This window comes from Tenrec ecaudatus, chromosome 7 (genome assembly GCF_050624435.1).
Source record: "Tenrec ecaudatus isolate mTenEca1 chromosome 7, mTenEca1.hap1, whole genome shotgun sequence".
Taxonomy (NCBI): Eukaryota; Metazoa; Chordata; class Mammalia; order Afrosoricida; family Tenrecidae; genus Tenrec; species Tenrec ecaudatus.
Window position 1 is genome coordinate 63,434,432 of NC_134536.1, and position 18,767 is coordinate 63,453,198.

The 18,767-nt window shown below is 39.3% G+C and overlaps 1 protein-coding gene across 3 annotated transcripts in view; it reads right to left on the reverse strand.

Annotated features, from left to right (window-relative positions):
- CEP57L1 (centrosomal protein 57 like 1) overlaps positions 1 to 18,767 on the reverse strand; it is a 62,341-nt gene that overhangs the window by 33,709 nt on the left and 9,865 nt on the right. Inside the window, exon 1 of one of the 3 annotated variants that reach the window (XM_075553996.1) lies at positions 13,604 to 13,762. The exons of the other annotated variants lie outside the window; for them this stretch is intronic. The gene's annotated coding sequence lies outside the window, so the exon portion shown is untranslated. Of the gene's footprint in view, positions 1 to 13,603; positions 13,763 to 18,767 lie in introns of those variants that run through there. 3 annotated transcript variants of the gene reach the window in all.

Genomic DNA, 18,767 nt, shown 5'->3' on the forward strand with positions numbered 1-18,767 from the left:
GTACAAGTCAAGAGTTTAATCACATGAAAAAGAACTGCACAATCACCACAATTTTATAACTTTTTCTTCGTTCTTACACTGTTTTTAGCTTCCCACTTCCCCCAACCTCGCCTGCCATACTCCACAAACCCCAAATAAACTTGCTGTCATTGAACAGTGACCCCCTGTGGGTCTAAGACGATAACTGTTTATGGGAGTAGAAAGCCCAGTCTTTCTCACAATGTATAACCACTACACTCCCAGAGGTCCTTGCCAAACCCTTAAGGAACCATTAATTCAATTACTGTCTCTATAGATTTACCTACCATGTATAGAAAAACATTTCATAACAAAACAAGAATAAGAGTAAAATAAAAACCTCAATTGAAAAGAAAGCAGAAAATATTAAAAATTACAGGGAGATCAAATGATAAGGTGCTAGATTTTAACCTAACTATATCTGTAATAATCAACTTTCCAGTGCATTCTGCATGTTAGCAAGGCTGCTCACACCCCTGGTCCATGGTCAGAGGGAACTCACCAAGGGCTTAATCATGTGTCTTTCTCCTTTACTTAAAAACTAAACAAAAACACTGACATAGCTTTAAAATGGGCCAAAGATATTTTATTTACATTTTTAAAAACTTTCCAGGCCAGTAGTTTCATTTTTATATAACTTCTAAATCATTTTTTTTCTTTTGTGATTTTAAATCTTTATATAAGAAGAAGCAGGGTAATATGGTCACACACACACAACTCGCCAGTACGGATTTGTCTAAGTCCTTCAGCGTTTCACAGGGAGCATAATTTTAAATAGGAAACTCGTTTGAAGCGCACACCCCAGATTCCGTTATGTAGTTAGCTGTGTTAGCTTGTGAGAACTGGAAGCAGTCTGTGATTTCACTACTTTCCGATTTGTAATGCTAAGGAAGAGAGTTCCTAGACTTCATTACCTGAAGGGCCCCGGGACACGTCCCTTTCCCAGGAGTTTCTACGTTAGCCATTGTTTTGACTGGCTATCTTCCAGGGCATTCTGAGTGGTCTGACCAGGCTTAGAGACTTTACAGGATTATGTGGCCTAAGAAGTCTTGCTTTGTGTTTAGAAAGCAACCACTTTCTTTTCTATTGTCTTTAGTCCCAGCTATCATTTACTGTCCCTGGGGTTGTTGCTGCTCACACGCTGTCTCCCAGGGGAGAGTGCATCAATGTAAGCTGTTCTTCCCTCAGCAGAAGACAAGAAAGCAGAATTGGTTACAGCTAATTCACAACAAAGGGGAATAGAAGTTTGGAAGACTGAGCGAGGTAGGTGGTGGTTGAAAGCCTTGAAATTTGGCATCAGCAGAGAGTAGGAGGCCTTGTAATTTGAATGCAGTAGGTAAAGTACTTGGCTGCTAACCAGAAGGCTGTTAATTTGAATCCATTAGCAACTCCATGAGAAAAGACTTGGCTGGCTGAGTCTACTAAAGATAAAGCCTTAGAAACTCAAGGGGGCAGTTCTAGACAATCCAAATTGAGTGGAGTAAGGGGTTTTTTTTGGTTTGTTTTAGTTATACTAATCCTTGGATGGGCTTACTTCCTCTGTCCCAAATGTAACAATATTTTACAAATTAACCTTTTATCAATTCAACAACTGGTTCCAATTCAAGGTTTAAAATGTATATGAAATAAGCAAGGAACCTTTGTGGGGTCCTGGTGGTGCTGTAGGTTGACTGATGGGCTAATTATAAGGTTAGTGGTTCAAATCCACCACCAGTTGCTTCTGGAAACCCTCTATAAGGATGCTATGAATTAGAATCAAGTCAATGGCAGAGCATTTTGGTATAAAATAACTGAAGTTAAAAATTTCTTTAAATTAAATATGTAAGGCATACTAAAGTATGAACAGAGCAGGGTAACAACTTACAGGTAGGAGAGAAATAATGTAGAGAAGCTGGAAGACAATAAAGGAAAGAAAAGACAATATGGGCTGTGACAGAGCTTAGGATTCTCGTGGCAGGGGTCCTCGTTTTGCCTTGATACTTAGGCGATGTGTTGTAAACTGGTGCATAAGGACACTGGAATTTTAATTAAAACTTATTCTGAAGAAAGAAGAAACAAGTACAAAAAGCCTGATGTGGAATCAAAGCCTTTACTTGGCAGAGGAAAAGAGGAGTGATTCTTCGGAGCGTATGGTGGTGGTCACCCTAATTCCTCTCCAACCCAATCCCATCGACTTATACGTGGGTCCTGGGAAGGAAGAGGGCTGCAAGTTAAAACTGAGCCATGTTTCAACAGTATTTGTACACAAAAAGACTGAGGGACCAACGAGTTGTCCTGCTTTGTCTAAGACGGTATATGCCAACAGAGGGGGAAATCGCCCTTGGTCTCACTTTGCTGGAGACCACAGAGTTTTGATCTTTTATAGGCTTACTAGTATTGCTCAACGAGAGGAGAGCTGGAAGGGACATATTGGTAGGCACATATGACATGATTTTCTGCAAGTACACTTCTGCAAACGTTCATGCCTTTCAGTATGGCTGGCCAGATGCCTAGGTATAGAGTTTCTTTTTAAGTAGTTTTATTGGTATAATCTTCACATATCATACAATTTAGTCATTGTCATCTTAAGAGGAGCTGTGCAATCACTACCACAACCAACTACAGAACATTTTCTTTTCATACTTATTGCTGCTAGCTCCTTATTCCCCCTACCCTTCCCTGCTATGTCCCTAGGTCATTAATTACTGATTCAGTTAGATCAATATATCTACCTATCCTTGATCTCATATGCAGCAAATCACACAAAACACAAACAGATACAAACAGACAACCAGCAATGACTAGGAAAAACATCGAAAAACCTCAATAGAAAAGAAAGTAGAAATATTAAAAACAAACAACTTTAAAATGGGCCTAAAGGAGAACAAATGTCCTATTTTTATCATTTTATTAGGGGCTCATACAACTTTTTACAATCCGTACATACATCATTTGTGTCCAGCACAGTCGTACATATGTTGCTATCATCGTTCTCAAAACACCTGCTTTCTACTTGAACCCTTGGTATCAGCTCATTTTCCCCCTCCTTTCCCACTCCCCCCTCCCCCTGAACCCTTGATAATTTATAAAAATTATTATTTTATCATATCTTACACCATCCGATGTCTTCCTCACCCAGTTCTCTGCTGTCCATCCTCCAGGAAGGAGGTTACACGTAGACCTTGTCATCTGTTTCCCCTTTCTCCCTCACCCTCCCTCCACCTTCCTGATATCGCCACTCTCACCACTGTTCCTCAGGGGCTCATCTGTCCTGGATTCCCCCCATTTCCAGTTCCTATCCGTGCCAGTGTAAATCTTCCAGTCCAGCCGGTTATGTAAGGTAAAATTGGGATCATGATAGTGGGGGGGGGGAGCATTCAAGAACTAGAGGGAAATTGTATGTTTCATCGTTGCTACACTGCACTCTGACTGGCTCGTCTCCTCCCCGCAGCCCTTCTGCAAGGGGATGTCCAATTTCTCCCAGTTGGGCCCTGGGTCCCCACTCTGCACTCCCCCTCATTCACAGTGCTATGATTTTTTTGTCTTTGATGCCCGATCCCTTTGATGCCGTGTTATCTCACAGGCTGGTGTGCATTTTCCAAGTGGGCTTTGTTGTTTCTCAGTTAGATGGCCCCTTGTTTATCTTCCAGCCTATGGGACCCCAGATTCTATGTATTTTGACAACTGGGCACCATCAGCTTTCTTCATCGCACTTGCCCATGCACCCGCTCTGTCTTCAGTGTTCGCGTCAGGGTATGCTGGTTTGCTTTTTCCTTGTGGGCTTTGTTGTTTCTTAAGCTAGATGGCCAAATGTCCAAATGACCTATTTTAAGCTGTTTCAGTTAAAAAAACAAAAAGACAGAAAAGAAAAAGAGAAGGGAATGAAACCCAGAATTATGACCCTGTAGGGACAAAGAGTATCATAAAGATGTTGGCTTGGGAGGGGTGGGGGAAAAGTAGATGATGCCAAGAAGTCCAGATTAACTCCCAAGCAATAATAAATTAAAAGGAAAACATAACAAAACCAAACCACAAGTGGGGCTTACAGTAAATCCTAGCTCAAACTTTAAGAACAATTAGTTCTTACATCATGGCCCTGCGCAATACTCACCCTCAGGAAGGGAACACAGAAGATACAGGTGCTACAGCAAAATGTGGCAACGAAATTAGCTGGTGTCCAGCTATCAGATAAAATAGCGTCTGGAGTCTTCAGGACTTATCTCCAGACAAGCAGGCGTCAACTAGGTCCACACAGAAGCACACCATCATCAGTCATATAAAACATATAATATGAAATCAAAGGAGGAATTAGTATCAGAGCCTAACTGTAAAAATCCTGTTTTGCAGAAGGCGATAAATGGCAGTGGGAGCCTACGATTCATTTGTGGGAACTTCATAGGAAACAAGCCTCTGGCAAACTCCCTTTATCCACAATTGATGGAAGGGAGGGCATTGGAGGGATGAGTGTTGAAGATCAAAGACATAAATCTGACTTAACAGTTAAAACTTTATCAATTGATCCTCACTTTGATGCATGCTAAAACTGATGTGGTTTTCAATATTTTCTGTATTGCTGCTTTTGTTCGTTGATATTAGGGTGTATCTCAGAGGTCTTATGTCATCAGAGGTGCCCCTCTTGAAGTGATACGTTTTTCTGTTTTAGAGTATATGAAACTCAGGATTGATGAACCTGTAGGGGCAGCAAGTAGAATGGGGCGGGGGGGAGGGGCTGTTACAGTGGTCGGGGGGGCAGAATAAAAGAGAGATGATGTCAAGGAGTACAAGAAAAAGAATGCTTGGAACTGACTGTGGTAGCAATTGTACAATGCTACTTGACATGAGTGAATTATAAGTATTAATTCCCAATTAATAATAAATAAATAAGTAAATAAATAAATAAGAGAATTAACTGCAAAAGGGAAAAAAAGTGAAGGGGAAATAGATGTGGATACCCTGGAGAATCTCTTTTGATCATGGGCCAGCGATGTGAACAGCCCTGCTAACATGCAGAACACATTGGATAGTACCATTTGACCTCCTTTATGATCCATTTAAATTTGTTCTACTTTTTAATATTTTATGCTTCTCAATTGAAGTTCTCGTGTGTTTGACTTTGTTATTCTTGTTAGTTTTTTGCTCCTTTTTAAATGTTTGACTGTTTATGAAACCCAGGGTAGTTACATCTATAAAGGCAGCAGTGGCTCCTTGGGGCTATGGCAGGGGAGGTTGGGAGGAAATGGGGAGCTAAAAACAGTAAGTACAAGAATGAGGAAATGTTCTAAAGCTGATTGTGGGGATGCTTGTACACCTCTTCTTGACGGTAGTGAACTACTGAATTTAATGACATGTGAATTATATGCCAATTAAACTGTTGTGGGGAAGAAGGAGATGAAATGAGAAGGCCTTACATTTTAGCCTAACTCCATCTGCCATCGTGGACTTTACAGTGCTCTCTGTCTGACTGGAAGGCTACTCACATCCCTGGACTATATTCAGAGGGGGTTCACCATAATCTTAATCCTTGCGGGGAGCATGTAAATGGACTGGACTTCCCCTGTCATCCTGAGCCTTCTCAAGACTGGGTGTTCACAATTTAAACTCTAATACCACTCCCTCCTTGAGATTTGTATTTTCTTGTTTACAATCCTTGGATCACACAGACAGGTGTGCTTCTTCCACATGGACTTAGCTGGCGCCTCAATTACCTGTGTTAAGACTTGTGTTAAGACAAGCCTTAAAGAACCTAGATCCTGTTCTTTCTGACTTCAAGATTTCTTATGGAGAATTTTCCCCAGCATCTGCAAGTAGGGACAAAAAGCTATAATTTGAGTTCTCTGCTGATATAGCCCAGGAAAGTCCTGGGAAATTTAGTTGATGGCTGGAGCCATTCCTGAGAGTTTGTGAGCCACCAAGGAAACTATCCTTTGTCTTGGTGGTCCATAAATCAAAGTGGCTGCAGCTGAGGAGCCACTGAATAAAGAAACTATCCTCGAAAAAGGGTGTGCTACACACAAATTCTTTAGCATGGTTTTCTTCCTGTTCACTTGTTATTGAGTGAAGTACTTGTTCCAAAATCATCCTTTTTAACCTCCAATGTCTATTCCTGATTGGGGTTTTCTATAGCATTATCTTTGGATAATCACATTGGAAAGACTATTAGGAAAATGGCATCAAGAGACAGTCAGGGATACTTACAGTAGGTTCTTGGAATGGGGGAAATCTGTTTCTTCTACTACTAATTCTTCCAAGTTTAGATTTTCCCTATCCAATTTTAGTGTTTAGTGGTTTAACAGTACTATTACAATGGAGTAGGGTAATTTATGATTAAAGAAATTGCTTATAGATGCCCTACAAGATACTAGAACCTGTATTTACATATGCCATTTGTAAAATGTTAAGAACACGAGATGAAAGCCAACTTGCCAATAAAAACTTGTAAGTGAAAGAATTAAAAAAGGTATCAAAACAAGAAGTACTCAACAACTGATGTTAGAAAAAAACTGGAAAAAATCCAATTAAATCTTCATCATATACATAATATAAATTTTGGATACATCACAGAGGCAAATGAACAATGTATTTTTTTTAATTATGCAAAAGTCAGTAAATTGTCAATTATTCATAGAATGGATAAGATTTTTTATGTTCATAAGCAAAAGAGAACACAAAGATCACAGCCTTGGAAATGCTCTGGGGCAGTTCTATTCTGTCCTGTAGGATTGCTAGGAGTCAGGACAGACTTGACTCCAAGGGACTGGTTTTGCTTTTGTTTGATCACAGTGTTTTTACCTTTATATGAATTATCTCTACCTTCATATTGGCCATTGTCTGGCACCTTCCAAGCTCTTTCTGTACAGGTGAGAAGAATGGCTTAAAGTAAAGGTAAGAATTTGGATGTCATCAATATATTCTGATGGCTGCTGAAGCCAGCAATATTCACTCAGATAAAGAGAATGCAGTCCCATGAATGTGGGGCTTTGAGTATGATTTTTTGAATACCTCACTTACATCCACTGAAACAGAAATGCTGGGGCACGAGCCAGGAATGTAGAATTTGATTCAACAAACCAAACTCAAAGGAGTTGGAAGTTCACTAATTAGGAATAAGGAAAGAAATTTGTAACAAAAACACTGAGCTCATAGGAAATGTTTCTGCTGTAAGAATAAATTAGCTCTGAAGAAGGATGGTAAGGGCCTAAACAGGTGTCCAAGGGATCTTTCATCTAGTTTGTCGTTATTGTTATAAGATACATTCATCTCCTATGTACCACAAACAAAAAAGTCCAAAATAGGAGCTCCTCCATATAAAGTTGGGAACATGTCCCCCCTGCCCCCTGCAAAAGACCCCCAAACTCACTGACAAAGACCCCCAACAACTCGCAGCTGATTCAGATTCATTGCTAGAAATGCAGTGTAGAGTGAACGGTAAATAAATTCACCATGCAGAAAGTAATAGAAAAGAAGCTTACACGTCTATATAGGGGCAACAAACAGAGGAACTTTTATCTAAAAAATCATATTCACACTTTTGCAGTTTGAACCCATACTACCAGGGGTGTCGCACAAACACATAACCTGCAAGCAGATAGTTGATTTAAATGGTCTCAGGCTAGTAGTAATGCAAATGCAGAGGCAAAGGCAAATCTTCCCTCAAAGTAACTGACTTCAATCTAGACCAATAACTGTTATAAAACAGATCTCTACTTTAGAAACATTATTAATCTGAAACAATGTCTTAGCATCATTGAAAGTAGGTTAATGGCGAGTACACTAAGCTATCCTGAATCAGAAACTTTTGAGGAGGCTTGTTTTTATTTCAGGAGCCATAATAGCGAAGTAGGTTATGAGTTGGACTGCTAACTACAAGGTCAGCAGTTTGAACCTACCAACTGCTTCTCAGGTGAAAGATGAGGCTTTCTGTTCCCATACAGATTGACAGCCTCAGAACTCCACAGGGGCAGTTCTACTCTATCCTGTAGTGTTGCTATGACTTAGAATTGACACAATGGCATTGTGTTGACTTGGGTTTTAAGTAGTTTTTGGCATTTCTATTTGAAATGTGCTCCACATACAATTTCCTATAGGTGTTGACTTGTTTTAAAAAGTGAAAACTATAAAACAGAGAAATTATAAAACTCATTTCCTGTGCCCACATCACAGAACTATTTTGTACAGTTCCTTTAAACACATCACGAAGATGGTCACAGTCAAACAACATTTTGATGTGACATGAGTACCTGTTACAGAGTCAATTTAAGGGCAAATAAAAATAACAGCAACAGATATTAAAATGTGCCACCTATTAAAAACCAAAACAGGGCAACTGAATGAGGTCAGACTACTTCTTGTAAGTGGTAGTCCATCTAAGTCCATGTAAGTGCTCTTTGGGAATTTGATAAATAGATGGCAAAATCCATCCTGGGCCTTGGTGCTTGCCCAGACACAACAGGGAAAAAAGCAAGCTTTAGTCCTACCAAGGACGTTAACTTCCAGAAGCAGTCCCCGTCTCACACTTGGCACCCCTTCTCTCACTCACATCCACAGACGCACTAGCTTAATGTTCCCATGAAATCCGGAGTACCCTATTCTTGAGAGAAAAAAATTACTTCCTCCTCATCACCACCAATAACGTATGAATAAAAATTATTTTAGTACTTTTCTAATTTTCCAGAAACATAGTAGATTCCTATTTCACACATGCATGTCCCATCTTTTCCACGGATAGTACAGAGAGATACTGCACAATTATAAACCAGAATTATGCAAGGATCTCATAAGACGGGAAATTTCTTTGTATAGCTAAATACATAATCCAAACAAGTTGCTGAAAGATTAAACTTGTTTTCTGGTGCAAAGAAATACCAACTGAGCACTAGAGGGTGTTTCCTAATTCAAATGTGTACTTTAGAAATAAGCCAGTTATACAAACAACCACTCTTACATCTCCCTGCTCTTAGTAAATCAAAGTCCTCAATGCACAGCCCTACGAAGAGCAAGTGATACAAGAATTCTAATCTGATTCCCATCCAAGTCTCTTCCCACCAGAGCACCTCTTTTACTCAGGAAAGCTGTATCCTTCCCTAGAAGCAGGGCACATATGTATATGAGTAGAGGGATTTCCTAAGACTGCAGAAAGGGACTATCCCCTATCTCTACCTATATTGTTAAATAATTCCTTCTCATAGAAACAAGGAAATAATGGTTATATAGGACCACTATTATCCTAACCATATTATAAAAATATTGTTTCTGTGTGGATCTATGAAAAATACTCTGAATGTAAGCCTGGCCAGTTACTCTCAAGATGAAATCCATTAGCACAGGTTGTATAGTATATATTTAATTTAAACGTTGACATGCCTATAATCTCATTAATGCAAATTCTTATTTAACATAGAAAAAAAGTAAAAGTAACAGGACAACTGGTAGGAAAACTTACACAGCACACAGAGACACACAAAATTAGTAAACACTTGGTTCACTTCTTGGCTGCTGATTCTCAATAACCTCCATCATTTCCCCTTTGAAGACGGTCACCATTAATAGTTTCTTGAGAACAGAAAGAAAACCATTGATAGACTTTGCACTTTGTGGGGTGACTTCCCAGCCCCCTATATCCATTGGATGGCACCTAACAGCATTATCAATTGGAAGGCAGTGCAGGAAAAAGCTCCTCTCTTCTATTTGAGAGCCTTTCCCATACCTGTGCACGACGTACCATTACACCCCTCTGCACTCCTGTTACTTTCTGGACTTCTGTGATAATGGGCAGATTTGTAGGCATTTCCTCTATTTCTTTGTATTGGGACCATTATATAGTGGAAAGGGGTCTAGCAATAGTTAAAAGACCTGGGTTTTTTCCTGTTTCTGACAATATTAAAATTTAAGTTACTTGATTTCTTTTAACTTTAAGCGACAGAATGTCTGACCTACAGTGGTAATAAATACTTTGTCATTCTTTTTTGCAAGTTTCAGTTTCCTTGCAACTGAGTTTTATGTTAATCTATGCCATAAATTTTACCCTTCCCTCTCCTCAAGATAATTCACCCCCCTGAATTTCTGATATTTCCTTAAGTTCATTTGAATTGCCAGGTTTCCATTATCCATAATCCCACAGCCATTGAGCTGATTCTGACTCAGGCCCTAGAAGACAGATTAGAATTTACTGCTCCTTAGGGTTTCCAAGTCTACAAACATGGAGCTAGAACCTCCAGTCTCATCTTTCTCCTGTGGAGCGGCTGGTGGATTTGAACTGCAGACCTTGTGGTTAACAACCTAATACTTAACCCACTGTGCCACCAGGGCTCATTTTCTTCCTAATAAACAGGTATAATCCCTCTGTTTCTGTAAAGATGACAGTCAAGGAAACTCTATGGGGACAGCTCTACTTGTTACATGAAGTTGTTCTGAGTTGCAATTGACTTGATGGTATCCAACAATTCCTCTTAGAATTTACAAAATAAATATTCTAAACAGACTAAAACTAAATCCCTGTAGTTTTTACTTTATATTTCTGAAAATGTTCTCTCTGTATGGACCTGAGTTTCTATCATGTATTTTCATGTTTCCATTCTCTCTAATGAGCAAGTGTACTTGTAATCTATGCTATTGACAGGCAGTGTAACAGTGGTGGCATAGTGGTTATGCACTAGGCTGCTCACTCCCTATCTCCCCAAGAGATAGACTGGCTTTCTACTCCTGTGAAAAAATTAGTCTTGAAAACTCACAGAGGCAGTTCTACCCTGTCCTACAGTTGTTAAGAGTGTTCATTTTTAAAAGCATAGTGGAAGAGCCCAGTGGCATTGTGATTATGAGTTGGACTGCTAACTGCGATGGCAGCAGTTTGAAGCCACCAGCAGCTCCTCGGGAGAAAAGGCAGGGCTTTCTACTCCTGTAAAGACTTATAGTCTTGGAGACCCACAGGGGCTGTTCTCCTCTGTCCTACAGGATCATGATGAGTCAGAACTGACTTGGTGACTGAGTTTATAGCATAGTTCTAAAGTGAGTTTCTTAAACTTTCCATATTTTTGTTCCATCTATAACTTGGGATTAGTATAACTATTCATTTCAAAATATTATATGTTCCGAATCAACATAAAGTACTTAGAATAGAGCTTGGTTTATAGTAAATACTCAATAAATGTTAGATATTATTGATCTCCAAAATTTGTATGAACCTGTACACAACATTTTTCCCCAGTAGAATCATAGCTATATAAGATACAAAGAAACCAAATCATTTTTGAACTATCAAAAATTAAATTATATTCCTAATTGTTTTGATATTGTATCATATAAGAGCCTAAAGTCTTCAAGTAGGTAATTCATAAATGGTATATGATTATTCACAAAATGGAATGACTAATCTACTTACAGTAACGTTACACTAATGCTGCATAAACTCCACTTTTATACCTAATGCCTTCTCTAGGGTCACCTCCTTTTTCTCTGAGTTTTAAAACTGATATTAAATCCACATGAATGTCCTAAAGTCATTTCAAACTCATATTCAAAACCTAATGTATCATCTTCTATCTTCCTGCTAACATTCTTACCCTCCATCAATGGTTTGATCACTCTACTCCCCTCCATCAGCCCTCAAATCCTAAGGATTTCAACACCAAAACCTACCTCTTAAATTACCTATACTCTCCCATCCTTACCACTGCCTTAGTGGTGCTAGGTCTTCATCATTTATTGCCTGGGCTATTCATTCCCTGCTTTTAATCCTCCAATTGCCTCTAATGTTAGACAACCAAAATTAAAATCCAGCCATGATACTTCAATGCTTAAAATTCTCCAGTGACTCTTTGCTACCTTCAAATAAAGATCAGGCATCTGTGCAGGTCATATAAGATTTTCTAAGACCTCCTCTTGATCTACCTAGTTCTTTATCTTGTTGTAGTTAGGTGTGTTGAGTTGGTTCAGACATAGCAACCCTATGTAGAACAGAAGGAAACACAGCCTGCTCCTGTGCCATCCTCACAATTTTTATGCTTGATCCGATTGTTGCAGCCATCGTGCCAATCCATCTCAGTGAAAGCCTTCCTTCTCTTAAGTTTTTTATCTACTGGCCTCGATTAAGTGACATTTGACAGGTTTCTCGTGTCCATATTGTTCTGCCTAGAATAGGCTTTCCTATTACCCAAGACACAGTGTAACAGCTAATCTGTCCATAAAGCTTTCCCTTACCTGGCTCCCAGACACTAAGCTAATTAACTTTGCTTTCTGCATACCAATATGTTCACTCTATTAGATTAAAATAATATATTCACATCTTCTCCATTAATTTGTAAGCCTTGAGGTCAGAATTTATGTTCATTTTTGTAACCTCAGCACCTAATCCAAACTTAATGCTGGCTAAGTTGAAATGAACTGAAAGCCACGCAGAGCTCTACGATAAATCCTTCTGAAAAGTCATCTCAGTATTAGGCAAAAGAAAATTATCTCTCCCATTCAGGCCAGAGAGAGTTCTGTTCACCGACAATATAGCGTCTGAGTTGTCTGTGAAAAATCAACACAAACACCTACATCTGTCTGAACACTGCTCTCCTTGAGACCCAGGGCTCCAAATTCCTAACGTCAATCCTTATTCCAATCAGCACGCGTAGCCACACTAACTTTTGACTCACAGGTTTGAAGTGAGCAACTGTTCTGAAGGGGTGAAGTAATCTATTGGTGGACGGAGTTGTTGACAGGCTGATCTGCAAAGAGACACCGTTAAGCCCTTACATTTTTTCCAACTAGACTGTTGGCACAGCTGTTAAGGTCTTAATATGAGAAATAGCATATGTTGCTGAATCGCTCAGAGGGCAAAGGGGCAAAACTCTATTTTTCTGACCGTGGTGGAACCTTAATTAAGTTGATCAAATGTTTTATTTGAATTGCTACTCTAGCTCACACACGCGCCGGTTTATTATTATTTTAATGTTTCAACATGTTTCTCCTATCAATGGATGGCTGCAGACATCTTCTCTCTGTGATATACTTGTCTCAGTCTCATTAGGAAGCCTTCACAAAAAGGGCACTTTTTGTGCTGTGGGAAAAAAAATGTTTGTGAGCTTAAGGCGAGTGTCAGAGTTTTAACAAAACTCCTGTGGATATTATTCCAAATCACTGGAGCTTTCAAACAAATTTACAAGAATTCCACCCCACATCAAATAATTTTAACTGGATAAAGGGCTTTAAGGAAAATCAGGAAGAGCTCAAAGGTGAGCCAAGAGAGGAAAGTCAACCTCAATGAATGAACAAACTGTGACTTAAGTCCAGAAACTGGTGAAGGACGACCAAAAAATTACCAGTGATGCCATAGCTACTAAAGTTGGAGGTCTCAAATGATTTAGCCATCTCAATTACAGTGAACCTGTTGGCCACAGTCAGCTTTTAGCTCAATCCCTTTGAGTTACCGTACAAACTCACTATAAGCCGACCCTAATATCAGCCGAGGCATCTAATTTTACCACAAAAACGGCATTTAAAAAGTGCTGAAAAACTGGGCTTCTACATGAGTATATATGGTACTTGATCTTTTACCAGTTGTTTGTACAGAATCAAAGCCAATGAAAGCAATTTTATGGAACACATTACAAACTGGTCTTGGACTTACCAGTTTGATCCACAAAGCAAGGAACAATCCCAACAGCAGCTTCTAAGAGGGTCTGGTGATACTCAAGGCAGAGAGATCAGCTGTAGATGAGACAGCAACTGTGTTTTTGTGGAGGACTCCCCAAGAAGTCATAAGATGTTGGACAATCATGGGGGCTGATTATGAAAACCAAAAACTGTACGGGTGAGAAAAAGGTCAGGTGAGCTGTTTGGGGGAATGTTTCTCCCATCACAATAACGCCCTTCTCATTCTTTGAAGGCAGCAAAGGCTGTCCTAGGAGAATTTCATTCGAAACCTTACCCCAGCCTCCCTAGAGCCCTGTTCTTGCTGCTTCAGACTGCTCTTTGTTCCTTAAATTCAAAGAACATTTAAAAGAAACATGGTTTGAGCCCCTTGAGGATGCCCACACTGCTGTTTTTAAAAATTGTAAATAGAAAAGCGCAGAATTCTTCAGGGAAGGGTTAGAGATGGGAAAACGGATTTCAGAAGACCTAGGTGGAGGAGCTGTTGAAAAACAATAGCTTCACATCAAGATTGAAGGGAGACCTATTAACAACTGCAATATGCAGATGGGACAGGTTTCCTTACTGACAGTGAAGGAGACTTGGAACACTAGCCCATGAATATCACAGACTACAGCCTTCAGTATGGTCACACCCAACATAAAAACAAAATCCTCACAACTAGTATAATAAGCAGCATCACGATAAATGGAGAAGAGACTGAAGTTATTTAGGATTTCATTTTTCTTGGATCCACAATCAATGATCATGGAAGGAATGGTCAATAAATCAATTGAAATATTTTAGTGGGCAAATTTACTAGACAAAAGAGGTTTAAAGTACTGAAAAGTAGGTCAACTTTGAGGGTTAAGGTGCACCTGACCCAAGCCATGGCATCTTCCACATGCACGTGGAAGCTAACCAATAACAAAGACTGGAGAAGAAATGATGTGTTTCCATTACGATGTTGACAATGTTCAAAGTAACATGGGTTGCCAAAAGAATGAACTAAACTTCTTGGAAGAAGTACATCGGTAAACCTCCTTAGAAGCATGCTTAGTAGAGGGTCAGAAACAGAGAGGAAACTCCTCAATGAGACGGACAGACACAGTGACTGAACAAAGTGGGCTCAAGCAACAATAATTATGAACAAGTGCAGGCTGGGATAATGTCTCATTGCTTTATATATGGTTGCTATGAGTATTTATTATATTTTATTTTTGTTTGATATATTTAGCAACTTTCTAAAATGACACAAAATTTTCATCTTTCCTATCTCACCTCTAGATAAGGGAGCCATGGGCTACTGACCACAATGTGGGTGGTTTAAACCTACCAGCTTCTCCAGGGGGAAGAAGAGACAGTCTGTTACAGTAATAAAAATGTATAGTCTCGGAAACCCTAGGGAGCAGGTCTATGGGTCAAATTGACTTGATGCCAGTGGGTTTGGCTTTGATTTTTTTATCTCCCCTCCCTTCTACATATATAATTTTTCCCATGTAAAATAAGTGGATAAGCAAAATGAGAGTAAACAAAACCAAAATACATGATGAAGCCAGCAATGAGATTGATTTATAAAGTTCATGTCAGAATTCTGTGTGTGTGCATGTGCAAGGACACAAGCCTTTTAATAAAGACATAATAAATACAGATGTGGCAACTCGTTTAAAAATTTTTGATCCATTAAAATATGCTAGAAAAAGTAGATATTCAGACATATGAAGCACACTACAGTAAATTTGGAGATGCCAAGGACAGCAAAACTGGATACAATTTTGAAGAATAAACTTAATTTATCCCTGAAAGAGGGAGACAAAATAGCATGAAAGAGAGAGAAAGAGAGAGAGAAGATTGCTCTATTTCAGAGAGTAGGCTTTTAAAACCTGGACACTATACAGTGCAAATCAATCCTGTTAAGAAAACCGTAAAAGTGAAAATTTAGGGTTTCAAAACTGAAAAGCCTTCATACCTCATTTGAGTATCACATACACAGGAAAATTGACAAGCCAGTTTTCAATTAGCTAAGATAAAAAACATTAAGTATTTGGAGACAAAACTACTCATGTTACTAAATTTCAGACAATTAGGATACTTTCCTTTAAAAACCTTAAAAAGAACTCGGTCATCATATAAGGACATAGGTCACGGTCAGGTGGCTTCAGTATAAAAGGGTCAAGCAACTGAACAGAAACCACCGGTAGACTGCGCAAACCAGTGTGAACAGGCCGAAAGTAGCAAAGAAAAGGCAATGTGGACAAACCGTAAGGCAATTGAATTGGAGAAAACCAGTCCTTCTTGGAGGAAGTATCCCTGACTAGACAGACCAGCAATGCGCACTTACAGCCCTCAGCCAATTGCACATGTTAACAGGAGATAAGGGTAAAACAGCACTGAAATGAACTGTTCCTTCAGTCTCTAGTATATTTCAGACACAGCTCCATCTCTTAGCTGTCTTTAAGCCTCCTTCCTGAGGAATAATTTCAAAGAGCAACATTTAAGAAGGACTTTCTTTTAATTCCATTTTACTATGTACTTTCTGGAGCCATATATATGTAACATTTATGCATTTATTATAAAGATTCCGTATATGGTGGTGTTTTTTTCTCTAAAAGGTCCTTTTTCATCCTTTAATACAATTGTTCAAAAGAAGAATTTCAGGGCCAGTGAAACTTTATTCAAACTCAGGTCAAGTCCCTCCCTGTTACAGATAAAGACTGAGGTTCAGAGTGGTCAAAGACTTGCCAAAACAGAGAGAGTTCTGGACACAGCTAGCATCTGTCATGGTGGACAACATTCAAAATGTAAGGCTTTGGTGGATCTGGGGAGATAGTAAGTTATTCAGCCCTGTTAGCATTTGAGTTGGTGTTCCGTGACGTACCAGAGGTTTTCAGACACGGTGAGACACGGAAGACAGTAAACGTGCAAAACATAAAGATTCAGCTTGAGTTCTGCTTCTAGCATTTTAAATATCGTATAAAGTGTGGGGCTAAGCAACTGGAATTGATGAGATGGTACCTCAATAAAGTAGAAACCCTTACTACTCTGAGAGCAGAATGAATATTCAATCTCTAAAACCTATACTTTGTGCTTAAAAAAAAGTCTGCAATTGCAAAAACCTACAGCACTACAGCTTACTGCATACCCACACTTTTGGGGTACAGAGTTCAAGAACAAGAGCTTTGTTTGAAGGCAGATCGACATGGCTTCCAGTCCTGACTCTGAATTATACAGTATGAAAATGTATCACATTAAATACTATCTTATGTGATAGGTAATTGTACTTTTCTAAAGGATTCATTCTTTAAAATTCTTATATCCTTTGAAATGTTTGTCATGTAGTGTGTTATTAATTAAATACGGTATTTTTTATTATGGCCATAACAAGCCTGAGTTTTTGCTCAAAACTATTTATAATCTTGCTGTTTTATATAAAAAAATTCATAATGGCTACATTTATATGAAAATGTGCCCCAGCTAAGAAATTTTAAAATACAAAGTCATATTAATCAAAGCTGTATGTTTGAGAAATATAAAATAGAACTCAAAGATTTTATTATAAAGACTTAGAGAAATGCCCAAAATAACAAAATTACAAAACTAGCACTTTTCAGTTACCATCATGCTTGGAAAAATCGAAGGGCTGCAAGAAAGAGGAAGTCCCTTACTGAGCTGATTGACACGGTGACAGACAGCAATCTAAGGGGGGCTAAGGACTAGGCCAGGCAATGTTCTGTCTTATTGTACAGTATACAGATGAGAACCAACCTGAACCAGGACCAACTTGACAGCATCTAACAGCATTTTATTAACAAGTATTACTAACAAGCACTTTACTTATCTCAGTCAAAATGAAGAGCAATCTATTTTACATAAAGATGATCATTTTGAAGATACTGCTTCTTGGGTGTCCAACACATGCCATCTGAGAGTCTACCTCTGTTGTAGTCACTGCGTTAATTCTTCATGTCTTTTTTGCTGACCCTCTACTTTACAAAGCATGTCCTTCAAGGTTCGATCCCTCCTGCTAATGGATCCAAAGTGAGATGAAACGTGCCATCTGTACTTAGGGGAATTTTGGCTGTGCTTCCTCTAAGACAGATTTGCTTGGTCTTCTGGCAGTCCATGGCACTTACTTTCATTATCCTGCACTTACAGGGGTGGGAAGCTTTGTGTCTGCCAAGGGTCATTTGGATAATTATAATGTCATTCAGGGGCCATATTTATCAAATACTTAATTACTGTATGTACTTGTGTATAAGCCGAGGTTTTTCAGCACATTTTTAAATGCAGTTTTTGTGGCAAAATTAGGTGCCTCCACTGATATTCGGGTCAACTTATACTTGAGTATATACGGTAGCTCACCCCTAAGGAGGTGTAGTGGTAACAGGTTGGGTTGTGATCCGCACCTCTGGAGAAAGATCGGGTTTTCTCCTCTCAAAGTCTCAGAAATCCTCAGGGGGTTGCTGTGAGTCAACACTGACTCAATGACAGTGATTTTTTAAAAAATGTGATGGCTAGAACTGCTTCTCTTTGGTGATGTGTGTGATGGTAGCTGGTAGTGATAATTTCGGGGGCCTTATATGATACCTTGTTCTGACATTCCCCACCCCTGGCTTGCAATATAATTCAAACGTATCAATTCTTCATTCTCCATTTTTTGTCGTCCAGCTTTCACATGCACGAGGTGATTGAAAATACCACAGCTTGTGTTAGGGGTGCCCTAGTCATCAAGACCCTCACATAAATACCAAAAGCAAACCGACTGCCATTTAATGCATGCTGACTCAGTGATAGAGTGAGCCTATAGGACAGAGCAGAACTGCTGCGTAGGGTTTCCAGGCTGTAAAACTTTGTGAGAGCTGACAGTCTCATCTTTCTCCCATAGAGTGGTGGGGGAGTTGGAACTGCTAATCTTGTGGCTAGCAGCCCACTAAACCCACTGTTCCCCCAAGGCCTCTAAGGACTTATATCTACACTACTAAAGCTCCCTTACAGTTCTGGTAAGTAGCTATACTCATCCTGTGGTAGATGAAAAAACTCAGACGCTCTCATTTCCCATAATCAAAGCTTATTGAACTTGGCTAAATCCACCCAGCTAAGGAGATGGAACTGGGATTCCAGCCCAAGATTTTTCCAGTGTCCATTCTCTTCTCACTATCAGA